Raw genomic sequence first — 25,091 nt, 5'->3', positions numbered from 1 at the left:
GTCTGCGTTCATGTAGTAAAGATTTCAGACTGCTCTGTGGCTGGCACTTTGTATGTTACGCACGTTTCTGCAATGCACGACGTCTTTTAGACGTGTAAGTGGCCTTGTGGCGTAGTGATCAACGCAAGCACAATTGTAAGATATGCTTCTTATATAGTGCGGAATTTTAACGAGGGTAAGGCGAGAAAGTGAGCGTTGTTTTTATTATAGTCACACAAAAATCGATGTGATTGTTGTAAACGAGAGAAATCAGTGTTAGGAGTACATATTTTTACGTAACAACGTAACTATACGTGGTTGTTTAGCGTCAAGAAAAGAAAATTTGTATTGCACAAATTGGCTATTTCGCCCACATTTTCAAAAGATGTTGTAAATTCAAACGTACTGTGCTTACAACGCACTTCAAAATTTTTCATGTATTTGTGCTCAGCAAAATTAACTACGTAGAACTCACAAAGGCCTCATCACAACAATGTCTTTAAGTAATCATACAAAGCTTAAACTATTTCTAAAACTGTAAAAATATTTATGAGATGGCAACAAAACAAAACCCGCAAAATTGAACAGATATCAGAGACATCATTCTACCTCTTTGGTTTTTTGCGCAGAGTGATCAGGATGACCCCTTTCTGGGCTAAAATCTCGCACGCAATACAAATGCAGAATATTATCGAATTATCAAAGTAGTACCTACCACAAATAAACCAATTTTGGTAGTTTCTGAGTACTTAACTTGATTTCCGGGTACTGAAAAATAAATCATTGATAGAAATCGTTGGTATTTGTGGAACCTGTAGGGAATTCCAAGTCTTCAGATAGCTAAGGCAATTGCTTGTGGGTGATTTCGATTAGTATATATTATGTGGAATGGTGCTAGACTAACTGGATACCATTTCACTAGTTGCGGTTATTGAAAAACTGAATCCTGTTGATTGTCCATTTTTTTATTCTTCACAATTACCTTGTTTTAGGTTTGAACAGGCACCTGCGAGAAAGTCTAAGCTAGGCCATATTTAAGTCTATGGCTGATGTTTCGTAATAAAAAAAACATTATATTTTATATCAAATGGTAGGTCTCTCTGCAGTGCGTAAATACTCAGTTCTGGTTTTATGCTCGTTTAAACACAACAAATCTAGTCAAGGAAACGGGAAATGTCTAACATCAAAATTTTCACCGAAGTTCATTCTTTACAAATCGGGTGTTTTGCACATACGTTAAAAAAACTTTAGAAGTACAGGTAAAAAATATTGTTGCACATGCTGTGAACACGTTGGTTTTAAATTACTTCCTACTTGTGTTGCACACAAACACATTGTAACTAGCCTTTCGCTTCTGCAGCAATAGCCTACGGCCGACATCAGCACACAAAGCGCAATTGTCAGAGCCCAAGTGTTTTGTTTTTAACAAGCGGACGCTTTACATTATCCATTGCATCGAGATTGAACACCTTAACACATGGTTTATTAGGTCATAGTTCTCCGGGTCAACTGGAATAGATTTTGCGGAATATGCTCGATAGGATTTCTGCTTAGTAATCTTAGTCATATATAGTGAAGGAAAGAGACGCTGCTATGCCCCTACGCTACCAATCTACCACCAGCTGGCTCAACGCTCTTTCATAGGTTCTACCCTAGCTTTACTATGGCGCTCAGTTGGACGCGGAACATGAAAGCGTTGCCCGGAGATGCTCCCCAGACACCTGTAGCACCTCACAACGAGGTCACCGAGTAGTACCGAGAGATGGGTTTGAATACTCTCTGCATGTATCAGCCCCCTTCGAGTCTTCAACTCCGGGGGTTTTCGTATTTCACTCCACTCAGAGGCTCCCGTTGTGAATCTCTTCAGTGCAGAATGGTGCAGTGCTAGGCACCTCTTAACATTCATGTCTTTCTTGATATTTGCGCCAAAAGAACTTCTCATTGGCTACAATACGTTTGCATTATGGCGAGTAATTATAAACGACCTATACCGAGCAGTGGTCTGTCAGTAGAGTAATCGAGTGAGAAACGACGTTTTTGATAGTGTGGCGAATCGCTAAAATTACAAGCACACGGAAGGAACTGCTTAGGGCTGTGCAAACGTATGATAACCTATACGCAATTAACCGATAACAGGAAGAAAACAAACCACCCCGAGTCACAATTACTGATTCATTCGAAAGTTACACACAACTGCACCACATCTGACGCATTTGAGCGTTGCGCCTTCACTACGTCAAAGGAAGTAGAAATTTCGGCAATGTTGGTAATTATCGGAAAAACCGAAATCATTTCTCTTTAATCTTTTATCTCCCACCTGCACAGTGCAATTATATCGTGGGTCATTGTAGAGAACCCGTGTATACATAGCCTATGTACACTGGTATACCGAATGTAAAGGTTTCTTTTAAATAATCACTAGTAGAGGTGTCATCGTTTGTATATATTTCACCGCAAAAATATATTCACGTTGAGGGAAAAGCGCGTATGATAATGTAACAAAATTTTTTTAGATAGTCCAACCTAAATAGTTCCTACTGTAACATCCCTCTCGAAGCATTGCTCATACCTTCTCAAAATATCCTACACTGGCCCCGTAAAAAGACAAAAAATAATCCACGCAGGGCTACTTTCTTGTGCAGTAGAAGGATGATAAAATGGTCCAAAACATAGCTTAGTCTTTTTTAGTGTTGGCGTACTGAGAAACAGAATAAACGTAATGGTTGTTAAGGAGAAAATGATTTTGGGCTGGTTTTAAATTTCTGAAACCTTTTTGTGCCCGTGCCGTCCAGATTTTCAGAATGGTGTTTGCGTGGACCCTTTATACGGTTCTTCAAACGGTTATCTATGCAGCTGCCCTTAAGGAATGCGCAAAAGAGTATTCTCACGTGAGTATTCATTTTTGCCAAAATATTTTTATAGGCATTCAGAAGTGCATAAATGCTTCTCCCAGAACGACGAAGGCGCTACATTTATGTGTTTTGCACTTTAGGTTATTCGGTGTGTGTCTTGATCGCACTAGTCGTTATCGTAAAGTATATAAAGCTTTCGTAAAGCTTTTGTAAAGTATTGCACCCCGTAAAAACACTATAAGAGTTACTTTCTCATCTGTTACTTCTATGGCCAAAGAGATAGAACTGTGAACCCTATATGATTGCCTGGTAATAAAATTTAACTAACCCGGCCGTCCGTGGGTTGCTTCATATTAGTTAACCTGACTCCTAAAAAGCGTAAAATGGTGGTTATCGTCATCTGCAGTAGCCTAAAATGTTCACTATGGAACGAAGTTTTGCGCAATGACGTTCAACCGATTTGCACCCGCGCCATTCGGGCCCCTGCCTTTACTACAGAATTCCATATTTCATCGAGCCATTGGCCTTTATTTCTTGTAGATCAGTCTCTTGGAATCAAACCTATGACCCTGGTGGGTGTTCGGTTTTTGTTACGCCTAACTATGTGATGAACCAAAGACCCTTTTCTTTCTGTTTCATATACAATTTTTTTTTCTAATCTTGTTTGTTCTGTTATCCAAGAACCTCTTTTCCTCTTCGTTAAAGTTACTCCTATCGTTGTCCCTTTCATGACCTACAAGATAATCCCCTTTGCCGACAGAATAAGCGTCAAGACACTATAATAAAGTATTATCTTTCACGTTGTTCATTTGAGATGCCTGGTAGAGCCGAAACATTTAGACACATTCAAATGATTTGTTGCTGGGAAAAGCTGCATTTTTGATCTTTTGCTGGGAGTTAGAATAACTGGACACGGCACAGTGAACCAAACCAGAGCTACTGTGACTTATTGAAAGAGCACCGAACCGAATTTCTTGTCAAAGAGTGTTTGTCGAATCCGAAGGCCACCAGCAGCTCTCTTTGCCACCCAAGTATTGGCAGCTTCTTCTTTGTACATTCCTGAGTTATAACTCCATATTATGACATAATTGGCCTAATTTCAATCAAAGTTTTCGGATCTCTGCACCAACCCTAGTTATACTACTATCTGTTGTCTTTCACTAACCATACGCCATCTCCACTTTGTTAACTATAGTGACAAAGTTCTGAAGCTCTGTTTTAAATTTTTGACGCCGTTTAGTTTATGAACTTCACGTGTGATTTTTTTCTGTATGCCAGTTTGTTGACATGGCTGGTAATATCGCCTAATGCCGCTTTTTACGGGAAAACGTGTATTGATCGAGTTATCTTTCCACCTCCGTATCTCACACTTTCTCTGCATACGTGTTTTGAGCCATGACGATTCCAGAATTCTTGTCCACATAGAAAATTGTAGGAACAATTTGTTTATTTTAACGATTGTATTCTCTCTCTCGATTACGGTAACTGTATTAAGAAATGAAACCGGCATTTTTATAAACTTTCTTAGTGCACGTAAAAAGTTTCTATTCCCCGCTTACCTGCTTCCTTTAAATATTACTTTCTCTTTATATCTCCTAAATAAGCAATTATCAGAGATCAGTTCTATTTTTATACATTTTCTTAGTCCATGCAAAAGTTTCTATTCCCCGCTTACCTGCTTCCTTTGATTATTTCTTTCTCTCTTTATTTTCACGAATCCAAAGACTATGCAGTTGTCTTCAAGAGAAAGACGTTTATTGGAATGAACTTGTGCTCCCTTCACAACTCAAAGAATGCACAGGCGGTGAAGCTGCAGTCAACGAAGTGACGTGCGCTAACGAGCGTCAGCGATAGTTGTACCGCGGCGTCTGCGCTGCAGGCTTTCGGCGCGCGTGGTTCTCGAAGCGTCGATTCACATCTAGAACATTGTAGATCAAGGAGTAATACTGCACGCTACTGACGTTATGGCGAAACAGTCTCCTTATCTGGATGAGATGGCCCGCGCGGCATAAAAATAAAAAAATGGAACACGCACTTCGCATAGGACACCGATAACAGAGCCGGGCGCCGCCGGGCAATAGGAAAAAAAACAATAAAAAGGAAACCCGTACATGGTTCGCAGCCCCCGATGCTAAAATAAAACGGCAGTTCGAACAGACAGCAACAACAAAACAACAGAAAAAAAGTCCGTCATCTTGCGAAGTACATTTTCAGGTGAACTACGTTGACGACATCGGGTCGCGTGCGTCGTCGTGATGTGCCGAAATCACCATCGGGGATCACGTCATAGGTTAGTTTTTCAACACGTCGTAGAATCTGGTAGGGTCCAAAATACCATCGCAAAAGCTTCACACTGAGTCCGCGTCGCCGGATGGGAGTTTGCGTGCCGACACAGAGCATGGCGGTCTGTCACAACCTTGAATGGTCTACCATATATATATTGGCGAAATTTTTAAATCGCCCATATAATAGCGAGGCACGCTTTTTCAGATGCTGGGTAGTTTTTCTCTCCTTCGACAGACCACGGCTGGCATAGGCGATTACTTGCTCGCAACCGCTTTGATTTTGAACGAGGACTGCACCCAAGCCTATATCCCTGGCGTCCGGGTGCATTTTCGTTTCGAGCACGGGTGGGTTTTGCAGGCATCCTTGCTGCTCGCAGAATTGTTTTTCCTCGGCGATATCCCAGCTGAAAGGGGTGCTATCTTTCGCAAAGCGCGTGAGTGGCAATGCAAAGGGTTCGAAGTTCGAAAAGAAGCGTCGGTAGTATACCTACAGTCCGAGAACTTCTCGCACTCTCTTTTTGTCTTTGGGTGTTGGGATATTACTATTGCTTAAAGGAGCCACGAAGAGAAAATACCACTTCGTTTATTTCGAAAGAACTAGGATTCAGTATCTCAGTCAGCTCCATTACAGCCACTAAAGATGTTTTTTTAACAAAAAATAGCAAGAAGTATCTAAAAAATTTCAAATTTTGCGCCACAGTGACGTGTTTTGAGCAAGAATGACGTCATAGGGACCAACAATAAAACATTATTTTCAGTGCGTTAACTGCACGTTAGTATTCAAGTGATGCGGTCAAATGGAACTAGAGGCCCCATTACAGACGTCCAGTCATGTGTCGTCGCGACAGGTCAGTTAGACGGCCGCCAATCGCACAAACAAGGTTCCGTGACGTCATAGAAAAGTTGCGGGAAATTGGCTATGGGGTAGCGACTGCTTCACACGTTTTCTTTATTATCTCCATTATTTGTTTGAAGATTGCGATTATATTATTATCAATGTTATCTGGACTAAGCCGCCTTTTAAATAAACCCAACTCGTATTTTGTCTTCATGGCTCCTTTAGTTTTTGTCGGGTCAGGCAGCACTGCTGCGGCGTTGACAACGTGGCCTAAAAACTTGACTTCCCCGTACCCAAAGCGGCACTTTTCAACCTTCAGCGTTAACCCCGACTTACGAATAGCATCGTGTACAGACTCCAACCTTGCAAGGTGTTCGTCGAATGTCCTGCTAACCCCACAACATCGTCGAGGTATACGAGGCAGGTGAGCCACTTCAGGCCAGCTAGCACAGTGTTCATGACTCTTTGAAACGTCGCTGGCGCCGTGCACAGCCCAAAAGGGGTGTGCTCTTTGGGCTCCTATACCTTGGACTCCTATAGGCCACCCGGGGTATAAATTCAATCCTATCCCGGTCTCTCTCTTCCGCTTCAATTTGCGAGCAGCCGGTGTTGAGATCCATTGATAAGAAGTACTTTGCGTGGCAGAGGTGGTTGAGAGCGTCGTCAATTTGTGGGAGGGGTACACGTCCTTCGCGCTGATTTTGTTAAGTCGCCGGTAGTCCACGCCAAACCTTCAGGCGCCGTCGTTTTTCTTAACGAGTACGACCGGCACCCCCAAGGGGCTTTTCGATGGCTGTATGATGTCGTGGCTGAGCATGTCGTGGGCTTGAGTCCGGATGGCTTCCCGCTCGTGTTAAGAGACACGTTATGGTGAGGGTCGCGTAGGACAGGATCCATCTTCGGTTATTTTGCGGTGCTTAGCTGGAAGTGTCTGACGTGGTTTTCAGTTCGAAGAAAAGTACCCCCTGTAGCGACGAAGCAATGCCAGTAATTGGTTCCGTTCTGCTTGCAGTAACCCCGCATTCACGTCGAAGAGATTCGAAAGTGTGAAGGTATCAACGGATAAGGGTTCAAAGTCGGCAACCGCGATCACGTCACATGGTCCTTGCGTTTTTTCGAGGAACGAAATTCCAGCGCTCTTCTTAAATGCTGGTACTCTTCTGTAAAATTACTGACCGAAACGTGGGATTGGTGTTGCTCAAAGTTCGCGATGCCTCTTGCGACGGAGATGCGGTGTGAAATTTGGTCACTCTCTAGGATAGCTTCGACGTCAGGAACAGCACCTTCACAGTAGACGGTGATCATCAAGCTTGCTCGGGGTGGCAGGGTGACATGATCATTGGCGATCAATAAAGCAACATGGTGTTCGGGTTCGATTCCGGCGTCGTGGAGTGATCGGAGGAAAACGTTAAAGAATCGGTCTGTAGATGAATTATTGCACCGTTTTCTATCAAGAAGTCCGTTCCATGAGTTATGTAGCGGGAGCAGTTAGGCAAAATGACGAAAGCCGTAGTGTATGTTGTACCGTCTATGGTGACGCGCGATGTGCACGTTGCACCTGGCGTCACGAGATGGGCTCCCGCTGTGCGTATTTGTGGACCATCCCATCTGGTCATAACTTTCTTCAGAATAGATGCAATTGGCCCGCTTATTACTGAGTATTCGGCTCCTGTGTCTATGAGGGCGACTACATCAAAGCCATCGATGGAGAGCTTGACTTCGGAAGCTGCCTTCCTCTAGTTCCGGGTGCGTTGGGGCGTAGCATCTCGGCTTGTGCTTCCTGGTGGTCGGGCACTGTGCGGCGTTGTTGTCGTCGTCTTCTCAGTGGCTGCGGGTACGGTGTTCTGTGCAGCCATACGTCGTTGAAGGTTTTTCGTTTTTTTGCCGTTGTGCAGCTTCACCTCCAGAAGTTGCTTTTTTTACTTTCCCCCGAGTGGGCTGGGGGACCTTCCACAGGCCAAGTGAGCATTGCTACGGCGGTTAGGCGATTGGTATAGGTATGGCGACGGCGAACGTCTGAAATGGGCTGGACCCCATCTGTTTTGGACAGGTATTCGTAGATCTCAGATGAGCGCAGGCCGGGTCCAGGTGAGGTGCGTGAATGGAGAACTCTCGAAAACCGAGTGAGCCTCTTTTGGGCAGCGGCGGTAGACCTTGTCGGCCTCTCCGCAGTGGTAGCACAGCGGATGATTATCGGCGGTTCGCCATACATCCCCCTTCCTCGGCGTTTGGTTTTGCGCTAAAGGGATCGGGCGGGTGACAGTGGACGGCGTTACGGCGGGGCGTCTTGAGGACGGGTTGGAGCAGGGGGGGGGTCGACGAACAGCGTCATAGTAGGTCATAGCTTGTGGCTCGCGTGGTACTTCGGATGGCGTCGAAGTCCCCAAAGCGAGTTTAATTTCTTCCCCGATCACGTCGCTCATACAGGTGGCTTGAGGTTGTGGCACTGTTGGCAAGATTTTCCGCAGTTCTTCCGACACGACAACGCGGATTGTCTCACGTAGTGTGTCAGAGCTACTAGCCCCAGCATCAATCGTGTCCGCTGCTAGAGCATTGATGGGACGGGGGTATTGCCTCGTGTGAATTTCCAACGTTTATTCCATGGCGGCTGCCTCCGACGAGAATTCGGCAACAGTTTAAGGGGGTTGAGAAGAAGGCAAACAAAAAGTTCTTGCTTTACTCCTCGCATCAAAAAAATCAGTTAATATTCTTCCGTCATTTCGGGATCCGCGCGACGAAATAGTCGCTTCATTTCCTAAACAAAGATTACGACACCTGCATTGGGGAGTTGCGTTCGAGTTTCCAGCAAAAGCGCAGCTCAATCATTTCTCGCCACGGTAGTGAAGGTCTTAAGGAATTCGCTTTCTAATTGCGTCCACTTGGTCAAGGTGCTCTCGTGGTTCACGAACCAAGTCTTGAGCTGGATCCTGAAAGTGAAACAAAACATGCCGCAAGGTTTCTTCATCATCCCACCGGTTGAACATTCCGACACGCTCTAGTTTCTCAAACCATTCCTCCGGGTCTTCAGCGGGGGCTCCTCGGAATGTTGGCGGTTCTCGGGGCTGCTGCAGCACGATTGGTGACGTTGTTTTTTGCACCATGGTGGTGGTTGCAGCGGTCGTTGTCTTGGGTCTTTCTGACAGGAGGCCGAACTCCGGCGGTAAACCTTGCAGTCAGCGGCTGGCTCTAGTTGGACTGACCTGGCGACTTCCAGAGTTCGTAGTGAGGGTAAAGCGTGTTTGCCCCACACCTCCACCAGATGTCACGAAGCCAAAGATGATGCAGTTGTCTTCAAGGAAAATACGTTTATTGGAGCAAACTTCTGCTCCACAAACAATTCAAAAAATACACTGGTGGCGAAGCAGCAGTCAACGAAGTGACGTGCGTAATCCAGCGTCGGCGATAGTAATACCGCGGTGTCTGCTCGGCAGGCTTTTTATCTTTAGGCGTGCGTGGCTCTCCAAGCGTCGATTCATATCCAGAGCAATGTAGCTTAAGAAATATTATTCTACGCTAGTGACGTAAGGGCGAAACAATCTCCTTATCTGAGTGAGATAGCCGGTGCGGCACAAAAGTAATGAATGGACCACGCATTTCGCATAGGACACAGATAAAAGAGCCGGGCGCGGCTGGGCATTAAAAACAAACAATTAATAAACAAACCTGTTCATGCTTCGCGGCTATAATATCTCCCAAATGAACAGTGATCAGAAATTAGTTCTATCACAGCTGAATTGACTTAAGCTTAGAAGTGGCAAAAGGAGCACCTTCATGGCTAAATATTGTCACGTAGACAAAGAGGACGCAGTTCTCCCAAAGGAAAAACAAGTTTATTGAAGCGAACTTGTTCACCCTTAACCACTCAACGAATGCACAACCGGCGAAGCAGCAGTCAACAAAGTGACGTGCTTCGGCAAATCTCGCGAATCAAATGCCGCGGAGTCGGCTCCGCGGTAATTTATATTTGGCAACGAGTGTTTCAGCAGACGTCGAATTACATCCCGAACAAAGAAGATTTTTCTATGCTGTTCACATTAGTTCAGAACAGTCTCCTTATCAGAAGAGATAACACGTGTGGCATAGAAAGAAAGAATTGAACACGCGTTTTTTGTCACACTGAGAAGACAGATAACGCTGACCGGCGCAGCCGTGCGGTACAAGCAATACATAAATAAACAAATCCAGGGCTTGATTCACGGCATTACCCCCCCCCCCTCCTCCCAGAGTGCATCGACCGGAGGCTACCATCAGCGACAGTCTGAACGAGTAAAAATAAAAGTCCATCATCGTACGTAAAAAGGGTTTTAGGGAACCACGTGGACGATTTCGGGGCGTGTGCGTCGTCGTGATGTTCCGTAATCCCCATTTGGGATCACCTTGTAGGTTAGGAGGCCAACACGTTGTAGAATCCGCTAGGGTACAAAATACCATCGTGGAAGTGTCTCAGTGAGTCCACGTCGTCGGATGGGAATTCAAACCCTGACACAATCCCCTTGGTGGCACTCGGCGTCGGAGGTCGTAGCGTCTCGCATCCACCAGCTGAGGGTTGGTTGCGCGAACTCGAGGGCTGGTGGGCCTCCTCCGCAAGCTGAAGGTATCCTTGGACGTCGGTGTTGAGGTCGTCGTCTTTCACGTGGGCAAGAATTAAGTCAAGCATCGTTGTCGGCCGTCTTCTGCTGAGACACTCGAATGGTGTCATCTGCGTAGTTTCCTAGATATCCATGTTGTACGCAAACATGACATGTGATAGCACTTCTTCTTAGGTCTTATGTTCAACGTCGACGTACATGAACAGCATTTCCGCGATCGTCTTGTTCAGACGTTCCATTAGGTCCGTTCGTTTGGCGGTGGTAAGCCTTCGTTTTTCGGTGATGCGTTTTGCTGTAGTGTAAGATTCCGTGCATAAACTCCACAGTGAAGGCCGCTCCGCGGCCCGTGATTAGGACTTCAGGGGCTCCACGTCACAGCACAACTAGGTTTATGAAGAACTTCGCAACCTGTTGTACGGTCTCCCTCGGAAGATCGGCAGCGTGTTTGTAGCGGGTCATGTAGTCTGTCGCTACAACAATCCACTTGTTCTCGGATTGTGACGTATGGAATGGGCCTTGAAGGTCAATTACAATCGGTTGGAATGGCCTCGATGGGATGGCGATCGGCTGTAGAAGTCCGGTGGGGCTTGTCGGCGGTGTTTTTTGTCCCTGGCAGTCACGGCAGCTTCGAACGTAGTGGTTGAGGTGGAATTAAGGGCGGGACCACTAGTACTTCACCCTAATTTTAAATAGTGCGGGCTGTGCCCAGATCCCCATTAGATTGGTCATCGTGGCACGCTTCCAAAATTTTCTCACGAAGGTCTGCGGGGATTACAATTAAATAATTCGTTCTTATTCCCGGTCTGAAATTCTACATCAAGATGGAGGTGTTGAGACTGAATGCTGGTAAGTTCCGTTTCAATGCCCTAGGCACGGTGACGTTGCGTCCATAGACGATATCGATCATGACCGGTAAGTCGGGGTCGTCATGCTGCTCTGCGACTAAGGGATGGTGGATCGACGTGGACGCGGGAAAGGCAGGCGGCGTCGGAGTGTTGTCTGCCGGAATTCGTAGATAGGTGTAACGTTGAACTATTGCAGGTGCAAGCTCCTTTGCCAGAGACGGCCAGAGGGGTCCTTCAATGTGGCAAGCCGACACAGTGCATGGTGATTTGCACAACCTTGAATGGTCTACTATACCCGTATGGGCGAAATTTAGAAATTTCTCATATAATATCGAGTCACTGTTTCTCGGAAGCTGAGTAGACTTCCCCTCCGTCGACAGACCAAGGCTTGCAAAGGCGGTCACTTTATCGTAACCGCTCTGCTTTTGGACGAGGACGGCACCCAAGCATATATTCGTGGCGCCCGTGTGCATTTCCATTTCGGCATTTCCGTCTGACCAAGAGAGCACGGGCGGCTTGCAGGCGTTGTTGCAGCTCGCAGAATGCTTTTTTTGGTCGATTTCCCAGCTAAAATGGGTGCTATCTTTTGTCAGTTGCGTGAGTGGCTCAGCAGTGCGTTCGAAGTTTGCGACGAGCGGCGGTAGTATGCACGCAGTTCGAGAAATCTTCACACGCACTCTTTGTCTTTCGGTCTTGGGAAGTTCGCTATTCTGAAGTTCTTGTCGAGTCAGGCAGGGCTCCAGTGGCTGGCCCAAAAAACTCGAGTTTCTCGTGAGCAAAGCGGCACTTGTCCGGCTTCAGCGTTAAGCTGTACGAGCGAATATCCTCGAGAAGAGACTCGACCTTGCAAGGTGTTCATCAAAAGTCGTCGCGATTAACATAATGTCGTCGAGGTATACGAGGCAAATTTGCCACTTCAAGCCAGCTAGCACAGTGTCACAGTGGCTAGCATATTAGCATATTAAAGCAAGTCGAAAGGCTGTGGCTTTTTAAGCGATGGGACGAAGCAGAGACACTCAAACAAGTGTTCTTCTACCTGAAAGATTCAGCACGAATCTCTTTCGAAAACAATGAAAGCTCCCTAGTGTCTTCGAACGAATTCAGAACGAATTTTTTGACGACATTAATTACTGACGTGGGAAGAAAGCGCGCAGGTGTCTTGGTAAAAACGCAGGATACAACACCCACACGAAAGCGCTGTCGTGTTTGTCGGAGAGATGAAGAGGCTTTTTAGGAGTGCTGACCCTTGCATGGCAGAAGAAAAGAAGTTCCTCTTCCTCATGTGCCGTGTGAAGGACGAACATTTTGCTGGACTTGTCTGCAATCTGCCCAAAACCGTCGCCGATTTCGTGACCGATGCCAGCACAATTGAGATGGCTCTCGAAAGGCGGGCAAAGGAGTATGACCAAAATTTGTTGGCGTGGCCCGTGCGAACTGCATCGACCGCATGCGGATTCTGGCAGACAGTATACGCGAGAATATTCATACAAAAGTGAGGGAGCAGCTACCGAATGTTCTCCCCACGCCGCCGCAGCCCCAGGTCGCTTTCCTTAACGACGTTATTAGGAAAGAAGTGCGGAAGCGCTGGGAACTTCAATGACGCCAGAACCAACCCGCGAGCCTCAATCCATGTTATACGTGGCTGCTGTCCGCCAGCCTCTCCTAGCTGCACCCTACCATCACAAGGCTTCGTACCATCACCCCTATCGCCGGCCGAAAGAGCTGTGGTGCAACCCCCCTCCCAAGGAAGACCGAGGTTTGATGAACGCCCGATAATTGTCCGCTGTGCTACCACTACGAAGAAAGCGACAATGTGTACCGCCATTTTCTCTAGAAGAGGCTCGGTTTGCGAGACTTCTCCGTCAACGCACCTCAGCCCCGACCCTGCTGTTGTCCTACTGAGATCGAAGACTACGTGTCCAACACCAACCGAGGGCGAGCGCGCTTCAACTGTTTGCCATCACCCTACCCATACCGGACTCCAAGCCATCGAACCAACGCAGACTTCACGTGTGGGAAGTCCCCCAGCCCACGCCGAGAAAATTAAAGCACCAACTTGTTGAGGCAAAGTTGCAGGACGGCGGCAAAATGATATCTCCCCAACACGCAAGGACTTGCCGAAGACCATGATTTACTACATGCCCTCAACCCGACGACCCCATCTCCCCCGGACGTGATTGCCGAACGGGACGACAACGACACGGCGTGACGCGAAGCCGACATGACTACGCAGACGATGGTAACTACAACGCATACTGCAAAACCGTCACGACGAAGAAGCCGAGATACGACGTCCCGACGCTCCTTTAACTCGAGGGTGGCGGCGACCGACGTTAAGTTGTCTATCAATATCTTTGATGTAGTAGCCCTGAAAGACAACGGAGCCGCCTATTCAATAATGAGCCGATCATTTGCGTCTAAGCTGAAGAAAGTTACAAGCAGATGGGACGGTCAGCACATACGCACCGCAGGAGGCCATCTCGTAACTCCAAGTGGATCGTGCACATCACGCGTCACCATTGACGACACCACGTACCCAGCCACGTTCATCATTTTTCCTAACTTCTCCGGCGACCTAATCCTTTGGATGGACTTTTTGACAGACAACGGTGCAATACAAGATGTACAGAACCAGACGATACTTTTTTCCTCCGGTCACTCCATGACGGGTATATGTCTTGGGTATAAGTGTGACGATAGTAAGCAAAACACCACATGAAACGTGAAGTAAATAATAATAGTTCATTTTTTGAGGTGTACCCTAATGTGTCTTCGGGCAATTCAACAATAAGTAGCAAATTTGGTGAGTTACAGTAGTACGTTCATCATGGTCAGCGCACGCTGAAACAGCGCAAGAGTATGGGCGACACAAGCGATTCATCGTCCGTTGACGCAGTCTTCATTGAGTGTTCCCTCCCTCTTCGAGACCGGCAATACTCCGCTTCTTGTCGTTCTTCTGGGTGATGGCATTATCCCGTTGCAGCGATGCGTGCTTCCTGATAAGCCAGCGCTACATCGGGCTTCCGGGTCTTCTTTAGGCGACCCACCCCATGTGCGCTGCGCTGAATAACGAAAATGTCTGCCGTCGCCGCAACGATGGTTCCCGGATTGATGAGGGTAGGTAGGGCTGACTGGTACAAGCCATCGTTATATAGTCGTTTCATTATATGTCCTGTCCTCTATATGTCCATGTGCAAGCCACTATACCAGGATACGAGCGCAGAGCACGCGTTGTCTGTACGAGCTTCGCCACGACTTAAAGAGAGGCCAGGACAGTCTTCTTTGAGTATTGCGAGAACGCGAGAGGCTTTCAGCCATCGTCGGTAAGCTGAATCTGACCACACCACGGATACCGAACGACGAGCTGCAACTTTGGTAACAGAACGGAACGCCAAGAGGGCGAAACCAGCGTCGGAGACTGAGGAAAAGCGACCTGTTTGGCTCTCAAAACGGCGGAAGTGGAACAGGAAAAAAAAAGAAAAGTAGCCAATTTACCTACCTTAAAGATGAGTCTGTACGTAGGCATGTGAAAGCAATACTAAAACAAGGTTGCACAATGCTTTTGCTTAGCATATTCTTACTCACCTGAGCTAAGCAGCAGCCAGTTTTTTCTAAAAGTGGTCATCTATTAGCAGTTTGACTTTCGAATGCGTTGCGATGGCGGCCTAATGGCCATCAGCACCGGAATGCTAAATACGCAATAGTGTAAGGCGGCACTCTTTTTTCAATTTCTCATAACTTCTATAGCACCTCATTTGGGCTTTGGACATAGGTGTATTCATCAGGCTTCCAATCGACGACAGCCGTCTTCTCCAGTCGCTTTAATAGAATGAAGCACCACTAGGGAGGAACGACTTAAGTCGCGGATGAGGATGTCCACCTCGGGGCCATTACACGACATTCAATGTTGCCCTATTCTCAGAGCCATCAACTACCCCGATGAGCATATTCGCTAGATAACCCCGATGAGCATATTCGCTAATAAACCGAGAAAAATTCACGAGTCGTATTGCGGAAGATACCTCAATCTCAACAGAAGATCTGTGCAGATGACGTCATCTTATGGGTTGAACGACAAGAACGTTTGCTCAACACGCACACTATGATTAATACAAGTAATCATTTTGATAATACTACTGACAGGTTTCTTGAGTTGTGGTATGGACAGCTGCCTTTCCTTTGCCTGAATAAACCAATCCCTCGAGAATAAAAATAACCTCGTCATTTCGCGACCCAATCACCTGGAGACCGACATTAATTTAAAAGGGAATCGTCCAGTAACTTTGCAGGCTACCAAATGATGAGTGCGCGAACTTTGCATGCAGCTGCAGAAGAATACGAGGACCAAAAGGTAGACAACTCTGCCTTGAGTTAGACTTGTTAAGAAAGGTTGGCTCCAAATTATTAGGAGAGTCACCGGGAGCTTTCATCGCGTGGCAAGGCACGCTTTCTGTACATGTACTCTCTGCGAAGTGACGCCTTACGTATTCGTTACCGTACTGTCCGGTTCTCCCTCACAAAGAAAGACTACAATACAATTCTCAATTTTCACCATGAAAACGCCGAGTAAAGACTGGCCTACGTGATCACACATTGTAAAAACTCTGCCGTAAGACAAATTGACCCCCCATTCTAGACTGGATCAGGGCCTCAAAAAACAGGCCCCGATTAGGCCACATTCTTCGGGCACCTAGTGCACAATTACTTTACGGGTCACGCGTGTGTGGTTCTAGCGCCACTGCTAGTTTTAGGCGCATGTTTGGGAGAAGTCTTCCGCATTGCTCGAAAGCATAACTGATATGTACGTTGTCACAAAGATCCCTACCGAGAAAAGTAGCCATAGTATCATGTGCCGTTTTTGGGTTGGTGGCGCCGTCACCAATACGCAGCTTTTAGAGAAATGTTTGGGTGAAACCAAGAAGGCCAATGTACCACAGTTTTATGACAGAAAATGCCAGAAACTTGGCAACACCGATCGATGCCCCATGCGTTTTTGAATGCTACCGTCGTGTAATCACAAATTCCGTTAACGGAGCTCAGTGCAGACGCACCAATATTGCTTTTCTTGATCTGATTGTGTTGATTGTACTGTTTAATGCGCTGACGCAACGCAGGCGGTAAGGCGCTCCGTAGTGGAGGGCTCCGGATTATTCTGACCACCTGGGGATCTTTAACGTGCGCCGAAATCTCGAACACACGTGCGTTTTTGCCTTTCGCTTCCATTAGAAAAAGCGGCCGTTGCGGCCGGGAAGCGAATATTGCTTTTTTTGACCCAAATAGGTAAATAAATGCTAATCAAAACTTTCCGTTAGTTTTTCTTATTTGAGAAACAGACTACAGCTGCCCTACAATGTGAGGCAGGCTGCTTTCCTTAGGTTAAGACTCGGAAATCAAACATTTATTTGCATTTGTGAAAGACGTGATTTACATTGGCCCTAATCACCAAATTCAATTATATACGACGGTGTACACCCGAGCTTGTGAAAACAATATCCCGGAGGGAACCCTCAAAAGGAACAAGATGTTCAGGCGATCCGTCTGAGCTTCTAACCTTATTCTTCTGGCCTTGCTGCCGCTATTCATAATGCCTGCTGCATCGCGGTTCCAACGTTATCACTGGTTAAAGCTAAAGGGAAAGTACAATGTGCTATTCCATTCATCACTGGCCGCTGTTGATAAGCGACCAGGAAGAGTCGCTTTGCTATACCATTGTTATGAATGGGCAAAGAGAATCAGGCCAGGACAAGCCGGCACAGGTGCCGGCTTGTCATTTGCTATTCGTGGCAAGGTTCTGTGTAATAGGGAATAATATTATCTGGCCATTATCACCAAAAGAGTTGATGGGGAAGTTGCCGGCCAGAACAGTGAAGGTTTTTTGAAAGGCAAGGAGCGCTGGAGTAGCTGGAGCGGTTGTGTGTTTCTCGATGCCGGGTAGACGCTGTGGTGATGGCCGGTGTAGATTGGGCACATCGGCAGCTCGCGAGATTAAAATCATTTTTGTTAGGTTGTGGACAAGTCAATAAACTTCATGCTAGGTTGTGCGGTCAGGGTAACATTGTCGTCATTGGCTACAGCTAACAGAGCAACCTTATATAAGCTACCGTTCTTAGATCGAGAGGGCCTAGCGCAAAGCGCTTATGCTCTAGACCGCAGCTGTCTCTCGCTTCCATTTTATCACGCGACGAGTAATCAAGGAAAAGCTAATAAAATATTAGTGAGGCATGCGAGCTTTAATTCCTTATTTCTCCTCAAGTGGCACATTGCTGCACGTCGAAGGGAAGCCGTGAGAGGTATCATTTGTAGTATTTTTCTGCAGAAGATGATTTTCTTCATATGTTAGAGTCCTTTTACTGTTAGATGAGAACATTGTATGCCGAACTGGCTAGTAACAACGGCCAGTGAGGCACTATTCAGCTCAGGGGCTGTTCAAATAATACTATCCAGGTCACGTACTATTTAGACTTTATGGGGAAAGCATTTATGGCGTGCACGTCGAAGCAATTCTCTTCCCTGCAAGGCATGGAGCTGCAAGTTGTAGCGGCGTTATGCTATGAAATTGACCATAATTGCGGACCGCCAAGACACATACATTGGACAGCAAAGAAAGCATTTGCCGGAGCCAAATAAAACAATACAAGAACATCTTCATTTATTTCAGGACATCCCCGACATAATCTTGCGAGTACATTGAATACGTCGATGTCCTAAATTTCGCTGAAGTGCATAAAATATACCACGTAACGTTCACGTATGTTCGAAATTATGATGAATACAATTCAAACTTCAAGTGCGCCTCCACAAAGAACCGAAATATACCTTGGTCACTGATAATGTCCTGCTTAAGCTTCTCGCACACGTTCCTCTGTAACCTCAAAGTGGGGGACAGGCTCGAGAAAACAGACGGCGTTGTTTTCCGACGGCCGAAAATCGACACAGACCATCTGAAGCATCTTTCACCACGTGTGCTGCTACTATATGTCTAACCAAAATCTATGCAACTCGTTGATACCGGCCGCTCTCTCTAGGAAGGTTCGCGTGCTGTTCAGATGTCTGACGCAGAATTGAACGCATAATTGCTTCACCTGCCTTGTTTTGTTAATCATGAAGACGAAAAATTAAGCTATCTCATATGAACTTCTGATAAGATGTTTTATCGGTTTTTGGTATTTCGTATGGTTTAATATATACATAACAATTATGTGTAGCTGGCGTTCTTATGTGCGGGACCCCGTTATTTTTTATGTCTTACAACAGCATGCAGAGGATGCCTCAGTCATATCAAACATATAATGACTGTTCCTTACTGTCCGCAATGTGTTTGTAGGAAAACATTTTGGAGGTACCCTCTTTTATTGAGCATTGTGAACAAATTTTGTATACTATACCGTAGGATGTATCTTACACTATGACATGTAAAACATAAAATACTTATGACCCAACAACCATATTGCTTCGTTTTCGCAGTCCTATGAAGGTTTCTAAAATTTGATACAACTGAAGCAAGCCAGCCTTCGAACAGTTTCCCTAATGCTAACATTTTGAACACAAAATTTTTATGTCGGAATAGACCAGCACCTTATTGACGGCATAAGTTTTCAGCAAAACGACATTAGTAAAATAATCACCTACACACCGTAGTAAAAGTTTGATTGCAGCCGTTGGGCTCGTAATCGAACGCACAATCTCGCTCGCCGCCACAGGAGGTTCGAAGCGATGTGATAGATTTATTTATTTATTTATTTTTTTTGTTTATTTATATACTTATTTTTCTAATTGTTTTTTATATATATTATTTATTTTTTTACTTATTTATATATTGAAGGGTTTAAAGTCCCGACACAACGCAGGCGACGAGGCATGCCGTAGTGCAGGGCTCCGCATTATTTTGACAACCAGAGAATGTTACGTGCGTAGAAATCTCGCGGTGCCGCCTGCTCTATCAACGGTATTTCGTTTGTACATGGTATAATTGCACTGCATGTTAACGAGGAAAAAATTGTTTACAACAGTAATTTACAACAACGTGCGTACGCATACCAATAAGTTGAATACAAGATAGAAAACAAAACTTAGCAAAATTACAATTATGTATCTTTGGTTTATTACAGTATGAAACAACTTATTTTGTTTGAAACAGTACGTTTGTTTTAAAACAACTAATAGCAAGAGATACGCACGTACATTAGTGTACAAACTTGTCTTGTACCCTTCCACAATCACCTTGTTTATTCAGATGGCTCCGCCGTTTAGATGTGATGCGAAGTATTGCTTCACGAAGCGAACAAGCGCCGACAGGTGCCACTTTGATAGGCCAGCGTGATGTTCAGTGTATCTTCCCTCCCTACTGCTTAGAGTGTCGTGGCCCTGTGTATGAATAATTAGCATTGGGCGCCGCTGAAAGACAATGACGCGACACTTGATTACACGCACACGTCACTGCTTTCGTGCGACGAGAGGCACGCTAGTGGGAAGCGGAACAAGTTAGCGCATTCACGGTCCAAGCTACGCACACTGTCTCTTGCGTTCCATGAGCTCAGCTTGTGTCAACGCACCCGGCTGCCGTACCCGCCATGAAACAGGACCGAAGTTTTCACACCTTAGACGAAGCGAGCTGCCGCTAGGATCTCGCTCGCTACGTCCACGTACAAAAGATCTGCCGACCCGAAAATCATTCTTCTTTTACTGGGGGGGATGCGGGGACCTTGAGTTCTCTAAACGTGGTGACAACCCGTTAAGATTTGTTTCCTGGGTATTCTAGCGCCTGAGCTTTCAGTCATATTTACGCACTCCTCCTGTGCGTGCAATCCAGTGTCTAGTGTTGAGGCTTGTAACGGTGTCATATCGAAGGAATGTAAAAAAAAATCTTGAGCAATTTTGTTCGCATGCACTATAAACGTTCGACTGCTACTATGAAGGCATGTTTTACTTCGTGTGTTGCGATTCTTACTAAAGAGGAATCAACCGCAACGTTAGGTACCTTCTCTATATTGGTCAGCAAAAATCCCAGTGCTTTAGCACAAAAAGGAACGCGTAAATTAGGGGCAGAAACATACTACACAAACCCCGTGTGCACTGCGTTTTGTTTTAACCGTGTCGTCAGTAGCCTACGTGATCATGACGCTGCATTTTCTGTATAATACAAAATAGCAGCTAGCCTTCTTTGGTTCCTTGTTATGGTGTTTATCATACCACCGTTTATTTTGCAGTGTGATCAGGATAATATTTGCTGCCCGGAATTGGAATGCTACTGGCTTACCCAGCGCTGCCGCAGCCCAAGGCGTAGTTACACTGAGAAATAGTTATAATAAAAATGCCTTCTAATAAACCTATCGCAATATTGTTGTGTAAAGAGGTTTTGTAACAAAAGCGTCGATTACAGCAAGAATAGAGTTACTCGTTTGAGTTTTACAACGTGCCGTTCGTTCACCCGCTTGTAATTCCCTTTGCCTACCCACTCTCTTGTGAAAAGCCTAAACTAAAGGCGACATTTCATTATGAGTATTTTTTGTGCGACCAACTTTTATGCTGTCGCAAGCCTCACAATTCCATATCGAATTTCCTGGATATCGCTTCTTGTGTCGCTGATCTATTTGGGGCAAAATATTACCCGGAACCTTTATTACTTTTCGAGGATAAAAATGTAGCATGTATGGTGCACAATAAACTTTGGTACATGGCACACATAATGAAGAAACGTTTGAAAACTGAAATCTGGCAAGAAAAGCTTTTATAATCTATGTAACCAACTTTCTCGAAAGACAATTATGAAATTTTGGTTCTCTGGGTTATTCAAACATAGGTCATCTGAAATGGTATACAAACATAGAGACATTAAACCAGTTCAAGTTCTTTTACTCATAGCGACGAAGAAAACTTTCAAACGTTTACAATTATTAGCTATCTCAACCTATGGTACGTCTCTTGAAAGATACTCTTAAGAGAAATGACCACGGACACTACAAAAAAAAAGAAAATACACCATCCTTCCGTAGGGGAACCCTGAGTAGTATGCAAACCAGCCATGGGGTCGATTCAAGTGCCCATTATTTTGCAGTTTGTCGTTTCAATAATTTTGGGGTACGTAGCCACCGTTCTATTTACAGTTCGGTTTCCATTTAACTACAACACTTTTCACTTACCGGAACTACGAAATGGAAAATTGCGTTGAGCCCATGGGTGTGTCACTTACTACACAGGTTCCCATACGGGAAGATGGTGTAATTTCATGAGATGCGTTGGGGCGAAGTCAATCCCTTGTCGTTGTTGCGCCGTCCACAACCCCTTGGCGCATGCTCGGCTTGCTGAACGCCCGGTGGTGTCTTACCCTTTAATGGGTCCTTGAGTGAGAGTGTTACTGGTGTCTTCCTGGGTTGACCAGAGATGAGCCGAGCATGCGCAGTGGGCGTGTGGATGGCGCCACAACAAGGAAGGGACATAGCCACGACAATGAAATGCTGGAGCGACAGTGTTGTCGGTGTCTTCCTGGGCCGGCGGATGAATGAACGACGGACGACGGACGACGGAGCCGAAAGGAAGAGATGCTTTGCATCTAAAAAATAAAAAATCAATCACCGTAGGACGTTTATTTTCCTAAGTTGGTTTGCATAGGGCGTCCTGCTTACCAGTATCGTATACTCGCTCTAGTACTGAGCGAGCTACAGAATATTCGTCTCAGTACAATATACTAATTTACACATAATAAGAATGCATATTGCTTGTTTTATGAGGGTGTAACTGCGCCTTCGTACATTCATGAATCCTTTCTTATCAATATTTCTGAGAGGTATCTAGTCAGCGGCAAGCCACAATATTCTTTGCTGCAAGGTAACTTCCAGTAATTAGAACGCGTTCAATGGTGCCAACGGCGTGCGGAGACCCACATACTTAGCACGACTTACGACACGCGTTGGTTGGGCGTGTTCGGAGCTTTAGCTTTCTGGTGTTCCGGGCGGCTGCCACATCTGGTACTTCAGTAGCTTTGATTCTTGCTTACATTTTTTTGACCACTTTGAAGTGAGAGACCTCGGTACATGGCTTCCTAGCACTATTGGCTCGCGGATGCAGCTGCACAAACCACCAAATGACGTGGGAAGTTAGTAACACCGGGAATCCTAATGCGCATTAAAGACTTTGTGGCAAATATATTAGGGGCAAATCCTCTTGGGTGGTCAAGCTGTCGGGGTCTTTTGTCGTCATCGTCGTATCTTCTATGATGTAGTCACGACGCTGAAAAACCGGGGCAATCGTTTTCCACCGCCTCGTCCTAGAGTGTAACTTGTCTAAAACAACATACCGGGACACTTGTTTTTCAACGTATCCAACTAGAATGATTCGTCCTTCACAGACACGATACCTAAAGCAAAGCTGTATGCCTTTACTCCACAAGGCTTTTATCTTCCTGGGCACAAACACAAAGGCACCAAAAATTTCCTTCTAAAATGCATGCTTCGCCCCTCCCGAGGTTTCAAGTTAAGCGTTTCATCTCCGTCGGCGGAAACGCCTAAACACTTATACACTGCAGGCTTTGCCCTACTTCAGGTTTCGCATTAGGGGAGATGGCCTGGTATTTTTCACGTTTCTGTTAAGCGCGAATGCACTTTATAAGCGACCCTGAATTCCGGTGACCGCCGTCCGTCCACATAGCAACAGCTGCGGGTGCGCGCTTTCCTCGACTTCCTTGGCAACGGGGGAAATGGGCGCGCGCTGCCTGGCCGCTGACATGGCACATACCCACGTGGGGGATTGGCCAGGAATCTCCTGGTCTGCCTTGGCAACGGGGGGAGATGGGCGCGCGCTGCCTGGCCGCTGACATGGCGCATACCCACGTTGGGGATTGGCCAGGAATCGGGCGTGAGAAGGGCTAATGCACCCGCTTAAAGGAGTACTGAAGCGAAATTTCAAAGCTGAGATCCGCTCTAGTAATCAAGTACAATGACAACACAAATAGGTGTCTGTGCATGGCACATACCCACGTGGGGGATTGGCCAGGAATCGGGTATGAGAAGGGCTAATTCACCCGCTTAAAGGTGTACTGACACGAAATTTCAAAGCTGAGATCCGCTCTAGCAATCAAGTACAACGACAACACAAATAGGTGTCTGTGAATAAATGCACCTTTCTTTCTTTGTAGTTGTGTGTGTGTGTGATCTCTCTTTCGCGAACATTACCAAACCGCGCAAATTGAACTCCTGCATTCGCACTTTCACATTCTTCCCCTCGTGGAAATGCGGGGAAAATTTTTTTCTTCAGCTTCAACGTCCCTTGGTGAACGTGGAAGGTGTCCACACATCCTACAACAAAAGCTGTTGGTAGCTGCGCAGCCTAGATGCCAATATCGCAGCGCGAGCTTTGGTTTTGTTTTCCTATTTTCGATTTCCAAATATTCAACCAAGAACAAGGCTTTATGCAACCGGAAAATCGTTTAAAACACTTCCGCCACGCGTGAACTGTCTACGCAGCGATCAGGCACAGCCTAGGATCAGTCAAATCCAAAATTTCCGAAGCTCTCCCCAGCCGCCGTCACCGAACACATCAGCATATCTGGAAATCGATGACAAACCCTCAGCGGCACTGCCACCTGTCCAAACTTTCGTTTAGTCGGGCAGTTTCGTACTTGGCCGACTATACCCAATTGGTAGGCATTTGCGGTTTAAACGTTATACCAAAGCAATACAATTTGAAAAATTCTCCATCAAAAGTAGAAATTATGTGATATTTATCGTATAAAAGGCCTAAATTGGAATACACCAGTATCGTATGGGACCCGCACACAACAGTGAATATTATTATTCTTGAAAAAATACACAGGAATATAATTCAATTTATCCACTCCAAATACTCACAGACGGTTTCTCCAACCCAGCTAATGGTTGATAACGGCATCCAGACGCTTGAATCAAGCAGGTGTGATTTGCCACTTGATTGTTTTGTTGCTGAACCGCAAACTTCCGATAGACACTCGCTCGTATTCATCTTTGCCTTCCAATAAACCAAACAAAGCAATTCCATTCTAACCTACTAACCCCGTTTTTCGCAAGAAGTGATAAGTTTATGTAATATTTTTCCCTCACGGACTGTGTTTGACTGGAACACGTTAAGCGAACCGTATTCTGCACGCATTACTTTGAGTAATTTTATTTCTTGCTGCACTTGAGTTGTTGCAATTCATGTACCTGTATATCTACCGTATGCTCTTCCTGCTTCCACCTAGTGTGGTGTGCAGTTTGTAAGAAACAAATAAAGATATATCAAATATATCTGCAATCGTATGTATGTACGTATGTACGCAGGTATATATATAAAATAAGAGAAGATAGACCAAGGGCGGAGACGTCCTGGGGATGCGGTGGTGTTTTATTTTACAAGGTGGTGATTAGAGGACGAGGAAGCAGCTCCAGGGAGAGCTGCTCATGAGTAATGAAGGCGCCGTTGATGATAACTGAATTGGTGCCGCGATGATGATAATAAAAATTTAACATTATCCCGGCCACAACAAAGGATTGCCGAGTCCGCGTCCAGTGGGTATATCAAGTACGTTCCTGTCAGATCAGAAAGGGCAACCAAAAGGCGAAACTGTCCCAGGCGCCGTCTTCTGAACACATGCCAGCAGATTCGGTGCAGACGATGCAGCCAGGTCCAAATTCCTAGACAATCTTCGACGCTTTAGCACTGAGATGTCAGTTTTTCTAATGCAGATTCTAATG

General features: G+C 45.7%; 1 long non-coding RNA gene across 1 annotated transcript; it reads left to right on the top strand.

Annotated features, from left to right (window-relative positions):
* On the top strand, positions 1 to 20,723 carry LOC144142148 (uncharacterized). Its single transcript, XR_013316862.1, has 3 exons — positions 1 to 135; positions 2,772 to 2,867; positions 20,595 to 20,723. It is a non-coding gene; the product is annotated as an uncharacterized LOC144142148 (long non-coding RNA).
* Positions 20,724 to 25,091: the final 4,368 nt, after the last annotated feature.

Source organism: Haemaphysalis longicornis, unplaced genomic scaffold (genome assembly GCF_048455015.1).
Source record: "Haemaphysalis longicornis isolate Haplotype H1 unplaced genomic scaffold, Haemaphysalis longicornis Haplotype H1 scaffold_6, whole genome shotgun sequence".
Classification (NCBI taxonomy): Eukaryota; Metazoa; Arthropoda; class Arachnida; order Ixodida; family Ixodidae; genus Haemaphysalis; species Haemaphysalis longicornis.
This window is presented reverse-complemented; position numbering and strand designations above follow the sequence as displayed.